The sequence below is a fragment of the Pangasianodon hypophthalmus genome, chromosome 22 (genome assembly GCF_027358585.1).
Source record: "Pangasianodon hypophthalmus isolate fPanHyp1 chromosome 22, fPanHyp1.pri, whole genome shotgun sequence".
Taxonomy (NCBI): Eukaryota; Metazoa; Chordata; class Actinopteri; order Siluriformes; family Pangasiidae; genus Pangasianodon; species Pangasianodon hypophthalmus.
Window position 1 is genome coordinate 9,445,654 of NC_069731.1, and position 12,569 is coordinate 9,458,222.

The following is a 12,569-nucleotide window of genomic DNA, read 5'->3' on the forward strand; positions in this document are numbered from 1 at the left end:
GATTTAAAAAAAAAACCCTAGTGATCTAGAGTTTCTGATGTTCTCTGAAGTTCTGGAGTTCATGGACTATATACGGAAAAACATCCTCCACCATCTTAGCTGTGACTGATCATCACGGTTAATAGTAGGCCTGCTCGGGATAGGCTTCACTGCTACAGGAGATAAGCTGTATGAGCCAGATTTAAACCAATTTGTGCTTTTGTCAGGAGGACTTTATTCAGTGTGAAACTGCACACATTATGATACTGAAAAAAATGCAATATTGTGTTTTATTTGATCAAGAAAATATAGCTGTATTAGGTAGTCTTATAATATTCATTAGGCTAGACATTTGTTATGGAACTTTGTTTCACGCTACTTCTTTCAGTTGTCTAAACTGATTTACAACGGGTTAATATGTTATCAGACACAAACGGTCCAAGTCCAAACCCAATATTATCTGTGCAACAATATTATTATGGATTGTTAGTCAGGTTTGCGTTAGTCATGCTGTGGTGTAGCCTTTCAGTGAGTAATCCAATCCAGTCTAACAGCACTGTATTCTTGTGTGCACTGCCTCTAGAGTTAAGTGAAGAAACCTACTTCTGGGTTTACTCCTCTTATTTCTGTCACTCACACACACACACACACACACACACACACACACTGGAGGCCACTGGACAGCCATACTGAATAAACTGCAATAGGATTAAATACAGTATGCCTGCCCCCTCCTGGCCACCATTACCGCGCAGACCCTCTCTCTCTTTGTCTGTCTCTGATTCTCTGATTGTCTCTTTCACACCCCTGCTCTTTAGCTCACTCATATCTCACACACTGTCACTTTTCTATAAACAGATATAAGGAGTTGGGTATCTGATTTATATTTGCTTTTATATTAGTGAATGTTAAGTGATACCACCACGATTATCACTAGTGGAATGGTTAACCCCTTAAACTCCTAAACTTGCATTCCTTACTCCTGTAGCTGTATCCTGTCGGTACTGAATAATATGCTTTACGATGAATTGATGAACAATAAACCAGGATTTAAGGGGTTAAATTTAAATGGTAAACTAGTGGAAATGTTACACCACAACAGATAAACACATCCTACACATGTATTCCTCAATGTCTTTATTTTGTAAATTAGTAATTTCACTTTATTATCAAGCACATATTACCTGACTCAATACAGTGTACTTCATTTGGCCTGTTTCTAAAATGTAATTTGCCACCAAGCCTATTACCTGCAAACCATCCCGTACAGCAGTCAGCCAATTATCCAAACCTTTCATAGACAGTCAGTTATTAATAGCATTTCAGTTTGGTCTTATTATTAAAGTGACTCCTGGATCACTGAATGACAAATAATGAGAATTATTTACTGAACGGGGATGCAGCACTTTGACTGACAGTATTGTTTTGTGCTCATTAGAGGAAGTAAATTGACTGCTAGTGATAAGCCAGCATTCATAATATTTGCACGGGGGAGGTTGTGTGTGGATTCATTTTTAAATGAATGTCTTGTGTTTGTTAGCCATGCTGGTATGCTTTTGACAAAAAAAAGGCCTCTGAAGGACAGCCAGCCAAGTGAGGGATCCCAGGAGGCTTTGGACCTCCCATAATGCCTCTGGAAGCATCGAGCAGGTGTATGGCCGAGAGGAAGGAAGGTGATTGGACAACAGAATAAAAGTGATGAGGATTTCAGAGGTGTGAGTCTAATGTCTGACACCCCACAAAAGGATAGAGAGCAGTTTATGGGCTGGTGTATGTTTATCCATGGATTGTGTTCATCCATGGAATGTTTGTAGACTGGAGCGGCCTTGCTAACAGTTTTCCAGCAAGGAAAAGGAATATAAATTCAGGCCTTCTGGTAGGTCTGTGTGTTTTTGTATGCATGTATGCTTGTCTGCTTGCTCTGGGCCATGTGGGTAATCCCACTCCTCAACACCTCCTCACAGTGTGTATGTGTGTGTGTGTGTGTGTGTGTGTCTTGGGGCATGGCTGAGGGCTGGTCTTGCACAGTGAATTCCAGAGAGACTTTGGCGACTGAGTCTCTTGGGGAAAAATGGCTCCAGGAGACAGACTCTCTCTTTCTCTACAACCCAAAAAGAGCATACATTTCCCTTTCACATTATCCTCACTGCCGTCTTTATTGAATAAAAAAAAGCATGTGTGGAGGGTTGTTTAATCTGTCCTGAGTTTCCCGTGGCATTGGTTTTCACAGGACCGAGAGGTTGACAGCCTGTCAACACCTCCTCATCTGCCTCTCACAGGTCACATGACCCAGCCTGTCACACGTTTCCACAGGAACTGAGCACCTTCCTTCCAGGAGGACTTAGAAAGAGATACAATTTGAGGGTTCACCTTCCAAACCTTTTGTTCTTGCCTTGGTCTCTTCGCTGCTAAATCCCACTTAAATACCTCTGTTGTATCAGGCAGGATGTGCAGTCACATCTGTAATGGGCTTTAGGCAAACAATATGGCTGTGCAAGCAGAATGTTGTGCATTTGGATATTAAGTGAATAAAGTGTTTTATAATAAATGCTCGCACTGTTTGTGTGTGTTTGCGTGTGGAGAAGGGTATGTGTGCTGTGCAGGAATGATCCTCCTGAGTGCCAGTCTGCACCGTATACGCCATGATCGATCATTGAAGAGAACTCTCTCTCACTGGTGCAATGCAGATTCGCTCCAATGCCTGCCAGCAAATCCCAGAAAGTCTCCTGTCAGTTTAAACATGTGACCTAGACTCATCTTTCAGTCTGTTTCTGTCACTTCATTTAGATGGGTTTGATTCATGGAATAAGTGAAACACACCTAAAAGTACAGAAGTGTACCAGAAAGCTAGACATAGATTTAAACAAACACATTTCCTCAGCGCACAGACATCTCAGGGGTGCAGCAGCTTAATATTATAAAGGATAAATTTGTCCTTATCACTCATTTATTAGCTAGGCTTTAAAGACTCATTAGCATTTAACACCGTTAACAGTCTTCTCAGCACTGCAGATACCATGTTAAAAACAGAAGCACAGTAACACATTTTAACCAAAAACATCAAGCAATCCTCACCTCTAATGTGAAATACAAAACTATTGGTCAGATGGTTATCATTGAACAAATGTTTTTCAATTGTAGCAAAATAACAGAGTTGTAGGGAAAAAAGGAAAATGAAAGATAACCCTTTGGAAAGAAAGAGAAACACTCTGGGTGATTTGTGGTAATTTAGTAAATTGGTGCTGGCAGAGAGCTTTTTGAATGGAGTCTTTTGTCAGTGGCTGTAGAAGAACAGCCAGGATCAGAAAGTGTTATTGATGCTAATGATATACTTGTGAAAACAGAGAAATAGAGCAGGTTAAACAGAAGGGGTAGGAGCCTGTGTGAAATGTGTTTACTGAGGGATCATGGGAGACTCTGGGGTGAAGGTCATCATAACAACTCTGGATCAGACAAAAATCCCAGGCATTTACTCTCCTAACCTATGAGAAGGACATGCTTATATCCATCCCTCACTGTGATTAACACAAGATGAGGCCTTGTGAGCGCCAGCGACTGGGACAGGCACAGTATCATGATCATACAGAACAGTGTTCACTGATCATACAGAACAATGTGAGTCTCAAAAGTGAAGAAATAGATTAAAAAACAGAACATGTAATTAGGGAACTATGTACTCTCCTATATCTTCTATTTAATGTATTTAGATGTTTTTTTTTATAGTTTTATGTACATCAGGTTTCACTTTTGTATGAAAACCATTTAATTTACTCTGTCTATATATCTATAAAAACTGATGCCCAAAGAACTGGTATTTGCTGGAATGGTAAGGGTCACTGCAAACCAATGCACATTAATTCTAACCAATCACTGCTATTGTAGAAAAGAAATTATTACATTCTGACCAATCGGAATTGAGAATTCAAAAGTATTTTGGTTTAATATAATTAGTAATTAATATTATATCACACCAAAGACCACAATTTCTTGGGGAAAGTAATTAGGTGACTAGGTGAGATCTTCATACTTTCTGAAAAATTCTACAGAACAAATGTATAAATATATATAAAATAAGGCTTTCACAACTCTATCAACAAAGAATCCAGTGTACACATTAGGCCTGCCATATATAACACCCAGGCCCAGGATAATCCTTATGTTTTTGACCAAAAAGTTTTGTTTAAATAGACCTATTCCACATGACCATGGATCACTTAAGCCACCACCTGGGCCTGGGCCTGGGCCTGGAGCCACTGTCATGATTGTCCCCCTAATAAACATTTGGCCTATGTTGTTATCCAAAAGTAGACAATAAATGAATTATTTATCTACTGCAGCAACATTAACATGTTAGCCACCTGCAAATGCATGATGTGGAATTGTCATGTGCATGATGAACATGTAGCACCAACAGACATCAGAGATTTTAATCAAACATTACACCATTACCCACAAATTTCACCTTGTTTCCCTTTTAAAGTTAAATTTCTTGAACTTCTTGTGTTGTAAACTAGAAAAAAAAGGGTAAATACTGGACCCAGGCTCTCACTTTCTCTCACAGTGTAGAGATCCGTATGTTAGGCTACATCATACCAAGGATGGCAACTGCAAAGAGTGCTAATCCTTTTTTTAACCACCTCATCTAATTGTTTCACTTCTAACCGCACAGGGACTTACTGTCATTCTTCTCTCCATTACCTTTTGTCCTCTCCTTTTTTCTGTGTTTTCTTCCTGACATGTTGAAGATGAGTTGAGGAATTGCAGGCATGTCTGAAAGATGGCTAACAGGCACAGTGGGATCGTGTGTTGTGTCGACAATGGCTTTAAGTCCGGACTGATGTCACCTGGATAATGTTACTGAGCAGCAGAAACATTTCCCATGAAGCCTGTAGAATAGGGCACTAACAACATTAAACCATAAACAGACACGTTCCCTAAATGATGTTCACTAATTTATTCATGTGCTCATGCATTCCTTCTGGTACATGATATCATGCATATAATTCATTAGGCTACACCTCAAGTGTGCAGTAAACAAAAAATATAAATATTAACCAATACTTTCATGCTCTGGTTTCTTTATTTTAATGAACAGACATGGCCCTCTCTTGATGTCCTCGATGTTGTGAACTCATTATCCTACCGTATGCTCACGCTCTCCTCCGTCTCTCGCTGTCCACACACCGTCTTTCCCCTCATCCTGTCAGCAGATAAAGGAGGGTTGAAGCATTCTGGGTCAGTCAGATGGAAGAGTGGAAGGACAAAAGAAGTGTGTCATGTGTCATCTTGAGCGTGTGTGCAAATGTGTCTGTGTGTGTGCATGTGTGTGTGTGTATATTTTAGGGCTGAGTTGCACATAGAGAGTCCAAAACATGTAGTGACCAAAAGCTGAACAGTCATAATGATAGTGCAGACTGGATTTGGCTTCATCTCCCCAGTTTGCTCCCATCAACGTCAAAGCCAATGCCGTTCACCACATACGCACACACACACACACACACACACACACACACACACACACACACACAAGCAGTGATATGTAAGCTTGCATAGCCAATCACACCAGGTGGAAAAATGCCTCTATCTCCAAAAAAAAAAAAAAAAAACACTAAAGCGAGTAAAAGTGCGATCCACATGGGAGTCTGTGTGTTTGGCTTTCATGTTTTAGAAGAAATAGCTGCTTGGGTTTCTCAGAATGATTGTTTGGTGTTATATATCTGTTTATAATGTGGCCAGGTGAGTGTTTCTTGTGAAGTGCAGCCTGCGTTTGAACCAAAGCTACCTCTGTGAGTCTGTGTGTGTGTTTTGAACAGAACTATGCCTGCAGACATGTCTCATGCACATGGGGAGAAAAAAATCATTGACACACACATACTCCAAGTGCTGCATTGCCTGACTATAAAATACAAATCAGCCAATAAACTGTGTACTGTCTGATATTTAATGGTGATTATTTTCAATTTTTTACACTCTTAGGAGAGAAATGTTAAAGCTAGACATCATAAGAATTTTTTGGTTTGTCTTTCACAGGGAACCCTTACATAATTAATATAGAACCTCATAACAGAGGGTTTCTTTAACCAAGTAGAACCCCACTGAGCAGCTAGAACCCTTATTCAACCAAACTGCCCCTTTCTAATATAGTACATATCTTTGTAATATTACAGTAACAATACTGAACCAATGAAATCTCTTTCATCCTCAAATTCCACTGAAAACTTGTTAAAAATGATGTATATAGGCATAATTTTTTGGAGATGGAAGGTAACCAGAGATCCAAGAGGAACCTCGCACAGACATAAAGAGAACATGTGAACCTCCACACAGCCAGTAACCTGAGCTCAGGATCGAACCAGGGAGCCTGGAGCTGTTAGTCTACGTTACCTGCTGCACTACCACGCGGCCCTGCAAAAATACACTCTTAGTTAGAAAAAAAAAAAAAAGTCTTTTGCTTAGTCCAAATGGATTTTACTTTTTTTGTTACCTAGATGCAGTCTTCATATAATCTTCAGTTTCCATATGCAACAACAACAACAACAACAACAATAATAATAATAATAATAATAATAATAACTGGCCTTGTGGAGGAAATTGTGGCATAATTCCAATAGCACAAATAAAAATTAATCATTTCCTAGACTGCAAAGAACCATTTAAGCACTGAAGCACTTCTTTAGTCACAAATCTATACATAACCATGTTTTCCATTACTAAAGAACCCTTAAAGAACCCCTGAAAGACATATCCTATATATACATATTGTATCATATTTAATTCTAATATATAATCCCTGGAGTATTTTTGTTTTATTTTATTTAGTAGTCCACTGTTGAGAAAGTTTGGCTCCACATATGGACAGCTTCTGTAATGACTTTTTGGTGTCAGCTGCTGAGGCATCTGGAATTCCTGTTCAAAGAGAGAAAGAGCAGGAGGGGGTGGGAGGGATTAGCGTTAATACATATTGTTAGACGGCTCACCTTGCCCTCATTGGGGGATATGAGAGGATTAGCATCACAGAGTGTCAAGGCCAGGTTGACTCTTCTGCCCTGGGCTGCAGCGCACAAAGAGAGGTATGAGACATGCTCCGACAATCCTCTCCGCTGCCCAGTCTTCCAGTAGCCCAGCTCTCTGGACCAAAACAAGCAACTCTGGCAAACACGTCTTTCTACTAACTTTAAAAGCAAACAGAACACTCCGTGGTTTATGACTCTTAGGATGTAGTTATCATATTTTTCCACAGCTGTGATAGAATAATCTACACTGAAGAACCCTCAAACTCAAGAACCAGCAAACGAGAAGCTTGGGCTAAAATAGTTTCATCAAATCAAGAATATATAAATAGACAAAAAGCAAAGCAGTTATAAAATATGTCCTGATGTAGCCAGTTAATTGCAGTGTATGTTAACACGGTGCAGTCAGTACCTCCAAACAGGAACATAAAGTGTATGATGTACAAGGACAAGTGACCATATATTTTTCTTATATTTATTAAGAGAGCTTTGCAAACAAGATCAAATTGTGCTTCTGCCATTTTCTGTATTTCTTTGGTTCATATTCTTGCCTTCCCTGTCTCTGTCTCTACTGGGAGCTAAAGGAACAAGGCCTCTGCTGGAGCCTGAGTGGCTGCTGTGAGAGAGAGAGAGAGAGAGAGAGAGAGTGTGTGTGTGTGTGTGTGTGTGTGTGAAAAGTGATGAATATTAAGGGCCCATTGTGATGAAAATGCTGCTGGCCTTTAGACACTCAGGCTTTAAAGTTATAGCCTTAGGGAGCTCCATCTGCTATACCGTCAGACCTCTCCCCTTCAAACACACACAGAAACACACACTCATACACTCACACACTCATAAACACATGCATACACACACATACAAATTCTTTCTACCTCTCAGAAATAATGCAAACTGTATGTACACACTTTTGAAACATAATTTCAAACACCTAGTGCAGTGGAAGTAGTGGGTGTGTGTGGGTTTGTGACTCCTTTACATTATTCTCTAAAGTGGGGATACACAAACTGTGACACTATTTCTCATATTTAAAAGCCTATATTATATTAAATTGTCCATATGCATGGCACATTAAATATAGGCTTGTACTGAGCTTTGGCAGAAGGTGTGAATATGTATAATTCATTGTGTGCTGGTCAGCAGATTGCAGATAATCAGAGGTATGTCGTGACCTGAGGGCACAGCAGCAAAGGAGGTTGTCACACACACACACACACACACACACACACACTCACACACACAAACACAGAATGTACAAATCATACCTCTAAATGATGATCACCTTATCGCCCTGTACGTCTACTCCACCCAGGTGTAGCACTGTTTATATCCTCTGCCTTCGGAGATAAACAGTCTGTATACACACATACACACACACACACACACAGAATGTGCAAATCATACCTCTAAATGATGATCACCCTATCACCCTGTACGTCTACTCCACCCAGGTGTAGCACTGTTTATATCCTCTGCCTTCAGAGAGGTATACACATTCTGTATACACATATACACACACGCACAGTAGTCCAATAATGTAAAATACACTAACACAAAATAGTGAAACAGTACAGCTTCTGAGGTAGGAATTTCACTGCAAATCCTGTTTTGGTAGAAAGAAGGTGCATCTGAAGCCAGCGGGGCTACCTGAAGCACACATCATCCATCAAAAAGGAATCTCCTCTGCAGATGACCACAGATGAGCATGAAGCACATTATATACCCAGTTGGCCATTTCAGCTGAGCTCAGAATGCTTGGAGGCCAGCAGAGGAGAGAGGATGTCCCAGCACCAGCCTCCGCGTGGGGACGTGGGATCTTCTTCTGTCTCTCCTTAATGTTCTCACACCGAGGATCACTGGAGCTGGACCTGTGGCCCTGGTGAAGTGCATGCTGGGACTGGGGAGATGGAGAATGCCTGTGCGGTAATGTGGTGTTAGGAGAGGCTCTGAAGCGCTCGTGTGTAACGGAAGCAGTAGATGGACCGAGCCATAACCTGGACTCACAGTGAGGTGCTGATGAAGGCAGTTCCTGTAATGACAGAGAAACAGGACTCAACTCCCTCAACCACCGTGCAACATGTTTCATTCCACCAGGGTGCTGGAACATGATCCCACACTGAAAAGGGGTGAAAACTTTCATCGAGATGTCTGTACAGCCAAATTCTGATACTAGCTTCATATACCATCTTCATAGCATTCATATGAACTTCAAATTAATTGAATTCGATTACATCATTGATTTAGGAAGAAAGGTTAAGAATTTATAACCTCAGCATTAATTGTGTAAGATTGTACATTTCTAATAGTGTATGTTATGATGGATAATAATAGTGGGAAAAATTTGCAGCTCTGTTTCTGAACATGATATAAATGTCCTCTGATAACTTGTAGTCTTTACATGTAAGAAAGAAGAACTATTATTATTATTATTATTATTATTATTATTATTATTATTATTATTTGCCTTTATAAATGCCTCCAACATCTTTCACATCATCTGAACAGCTTTTGGATTCTCTCAGTTCTAATCACTAAACCACCTCCTCATGTTTTGGATTTTTGTCTTGTTACTTTTTATACATCATATGCTTTTTTTTGTTAGGCTACATATTCCTTTTTAACCTCGAAACCATAGGGGAAGCAAACATTTCATGGTACTTCACTCCATGACTTCCTGTGAATTCCTGATGTGATTATCATAAATATCATGATTGTGCACATTATCTTGTATCTTCTTGCAACAAAAGTTCCCTCACTTTAGTAATCTTGAGCATGTACAAAAAAGTGAGGGAAGGATTTCAATGAGAGAGAGAGTGTGTGTGTGTGTGTTAAAGAGAGAGAGAGAGAGAGAGAGAGAATGAAAACACCTAACTAAGCAGTGAGCTGAGCTGGGGTGTGTTGTCAATTGCAGCTGAAAGAGTTTTGTTGTTTTGAATGCCTCCCTTGTTGCTCTTCTGCCTTTTACAGAAAAGTCATCCAAGGTTACTGTCATTAAATGTGTATCAGTCAAGCTGCACAGTTGAACTGCACAGCCCCACCCCTTTCTTTCTTTCTTTCTTTCGCTATCCCTCCATCTCTTCTCAGATCAGAAGTGTTGAGTTTTGACACCAGCCTGCAGGAGTAGTGACCCAAGAAGTAATTAGAGGAGGAATCCCCCTCTCTTTCTCTCTCTCCCTCTCCCTCTCCCCCTCTCCCAATGCCGGATGGGATCAAATAAGAGCCAGTTGTGTTTACTTCCTGATCCATCTAATTTCTGTAACGATGGCTACAGCCGCCTCATCTCCTTACTGCTTCTTAAGCTGCCTGGTTTCGGAGACCAGCCTGCAGGGTATGCTCTCTCTACTGCTACACCTAACCGGATTAACCATCCACACACACGCTCACACACACACACACACACACACACAGGTGAAGGGGTCCATTATCCAGGGTGTGTTAGATGCAACTGCAGACTTAATTCATCATCAAAAAAGGGCAAGAGAAAAACCTGTGCCAGGCAAAATTATGTTCCAGCAATATTAGAAGAAGGAAACTATTACTTTTTGTAAGGATTAAGCTCAAAGCTTTCTGCAGCAGTCATCTTTACACATGCTATGGAAAAACTGTTCCATGTTATTTGTTATATTTGGTAAAGCAGTCGTCTTATCCCTGTGGGCTGATGGGAATGAGGCATGTACGACAGACGTTAATATGTTACACTACAGAAACCTCACTGCCAGTTAAAATTTTATGATATTACATGTCCTTCTGAAAGGTAACATGAGATTTCGAGTATCCTAATTATATTTACAGTTACACAAAACCTTTCTAAGTAAATGTCTAAGGCTCTTCTCAAGCCACATTGACTTGTCTGAAGGGTTTTTTTTGTCCGAAATCCAGTTTATGGTTTACATCTGACCTTCACATTACATTACTTTTCTTCTTCTTCTTCTTGCTGTTATTACTTCTTCCTCACAAAATAATATCACTGATGGCTAACCTGTAACTGATGTGAGACACGGCTAGTCTGAGCAGTGGTGGAGTTTGTAAATGCCTCAGAAATGTCTCCCTCAGCAACAGTGCGTGTCCACTGCACGTTGGTGTTAGAGCTTTGTTAGACTGTGATTTCCTCCCCTGCTGACAATGACAGAATTTCACAGCCCCTAAACTACTCAAATGATCTCACATCCAGGACATAATGGTGGAGCCTGTGTGTGTGTGTGTGTGTGTGTGAGAGAGACACTCAGGGTGAGCAGCGCAGTGTGTGAGCCGGTCTGTGAGAGCCAGGTCCCGCATGCTCACACCAGACCAGCCCTGATTTAACTAGATGGATCGCCAATTACAGCAAATTAACCTTAGAGTGCCGTCTGCCACAGGAAACGTTTAACCAATTTATTTACAGGCCTGACATACGGCAACATGATTAACCAGCGCACATCAATAGTATTTAATGGCCTTATTGGATTTGTAACATATTAAAAAACTCATCATTTTACCAGTGGAGCAGCTAACTATATGTCCGAGACTACCTGCAGTTTATTTGGACAGCATGGCCCATGTGGTCTCTGGACCTCGCCCACCCTCTTTTGGCCAAGAGGAGACACAGACCAGACAACAGATTACTATGTGCTCTCTCTCTCTCTCTCTCTCTCTCTCTTTCTCTCTCTCTCTCTCTCTCTCTCTCTCTGTGGGTGTGTGTATTTTTTTTTTTTTTTTTGGTGGGTTGCCGTGGGCTGCTTTAATATTGCGTCTGCAATCTATCAATAAGTAGAAATTTCTAAATGAGATAAAAAAGTAAAAATAACCTAAAATATTTTCAGTTATTTTCTCCTCTCCTTGTTATATACACAATCCAAAATTTTGTGTTCTATTTGCTTACTACCGATGAAAAAGTATAATTTTATAATATTAGAATATAATAACAGTAACAAACACCTAAATTGGGACCTTATAACATATTGCTACACATTGCACAATCTTTATTAAAGCAAAGCGGAAGAATTGGGGTTGTTAAAACGTGAAGTTTTTATGTAGTATGTGAGTGTCTTTACATGAAAGAAAGTCCTCTGATTAATACGGAAAGACATTTGAGACTGTTGCATTTGTAATTTTTTAATATTTATCTTGCAATTTATTAGGTTATCTTTACAAACAGCAAACATATGAATATACTCATTGATGTCCTGATATTAAAAACAAAGTAAAAAGTTGCTTAAACTCTGCAGAGATTATTTTGAAGAGTCAATATAATGACAACTCATTTCTATTTCTTGCTTACAAATAAAGAAAAAATAATAATTCATGAAACCAATAATGTCCCTAACCACTAATGCAAATAAAATATTTATGCCATGCTTATAAATGTGTTACAAAGGAGCAATGTACGTGTACTTCAAATTAAGTACTACTACAAACAACAACAGCAATAATAATAATAATAATAATAATAATAATAATAATAATAATAATGATGATGATGGTGATGATGATGATAATAATATTATTATTATATTTGTGTGAGCACCATGTTGCCTTGATATTGCAACAATATAAAAAATGACATCTCTGCTCCTACACATTAGCTCTGATGGGACGTATTTAGTC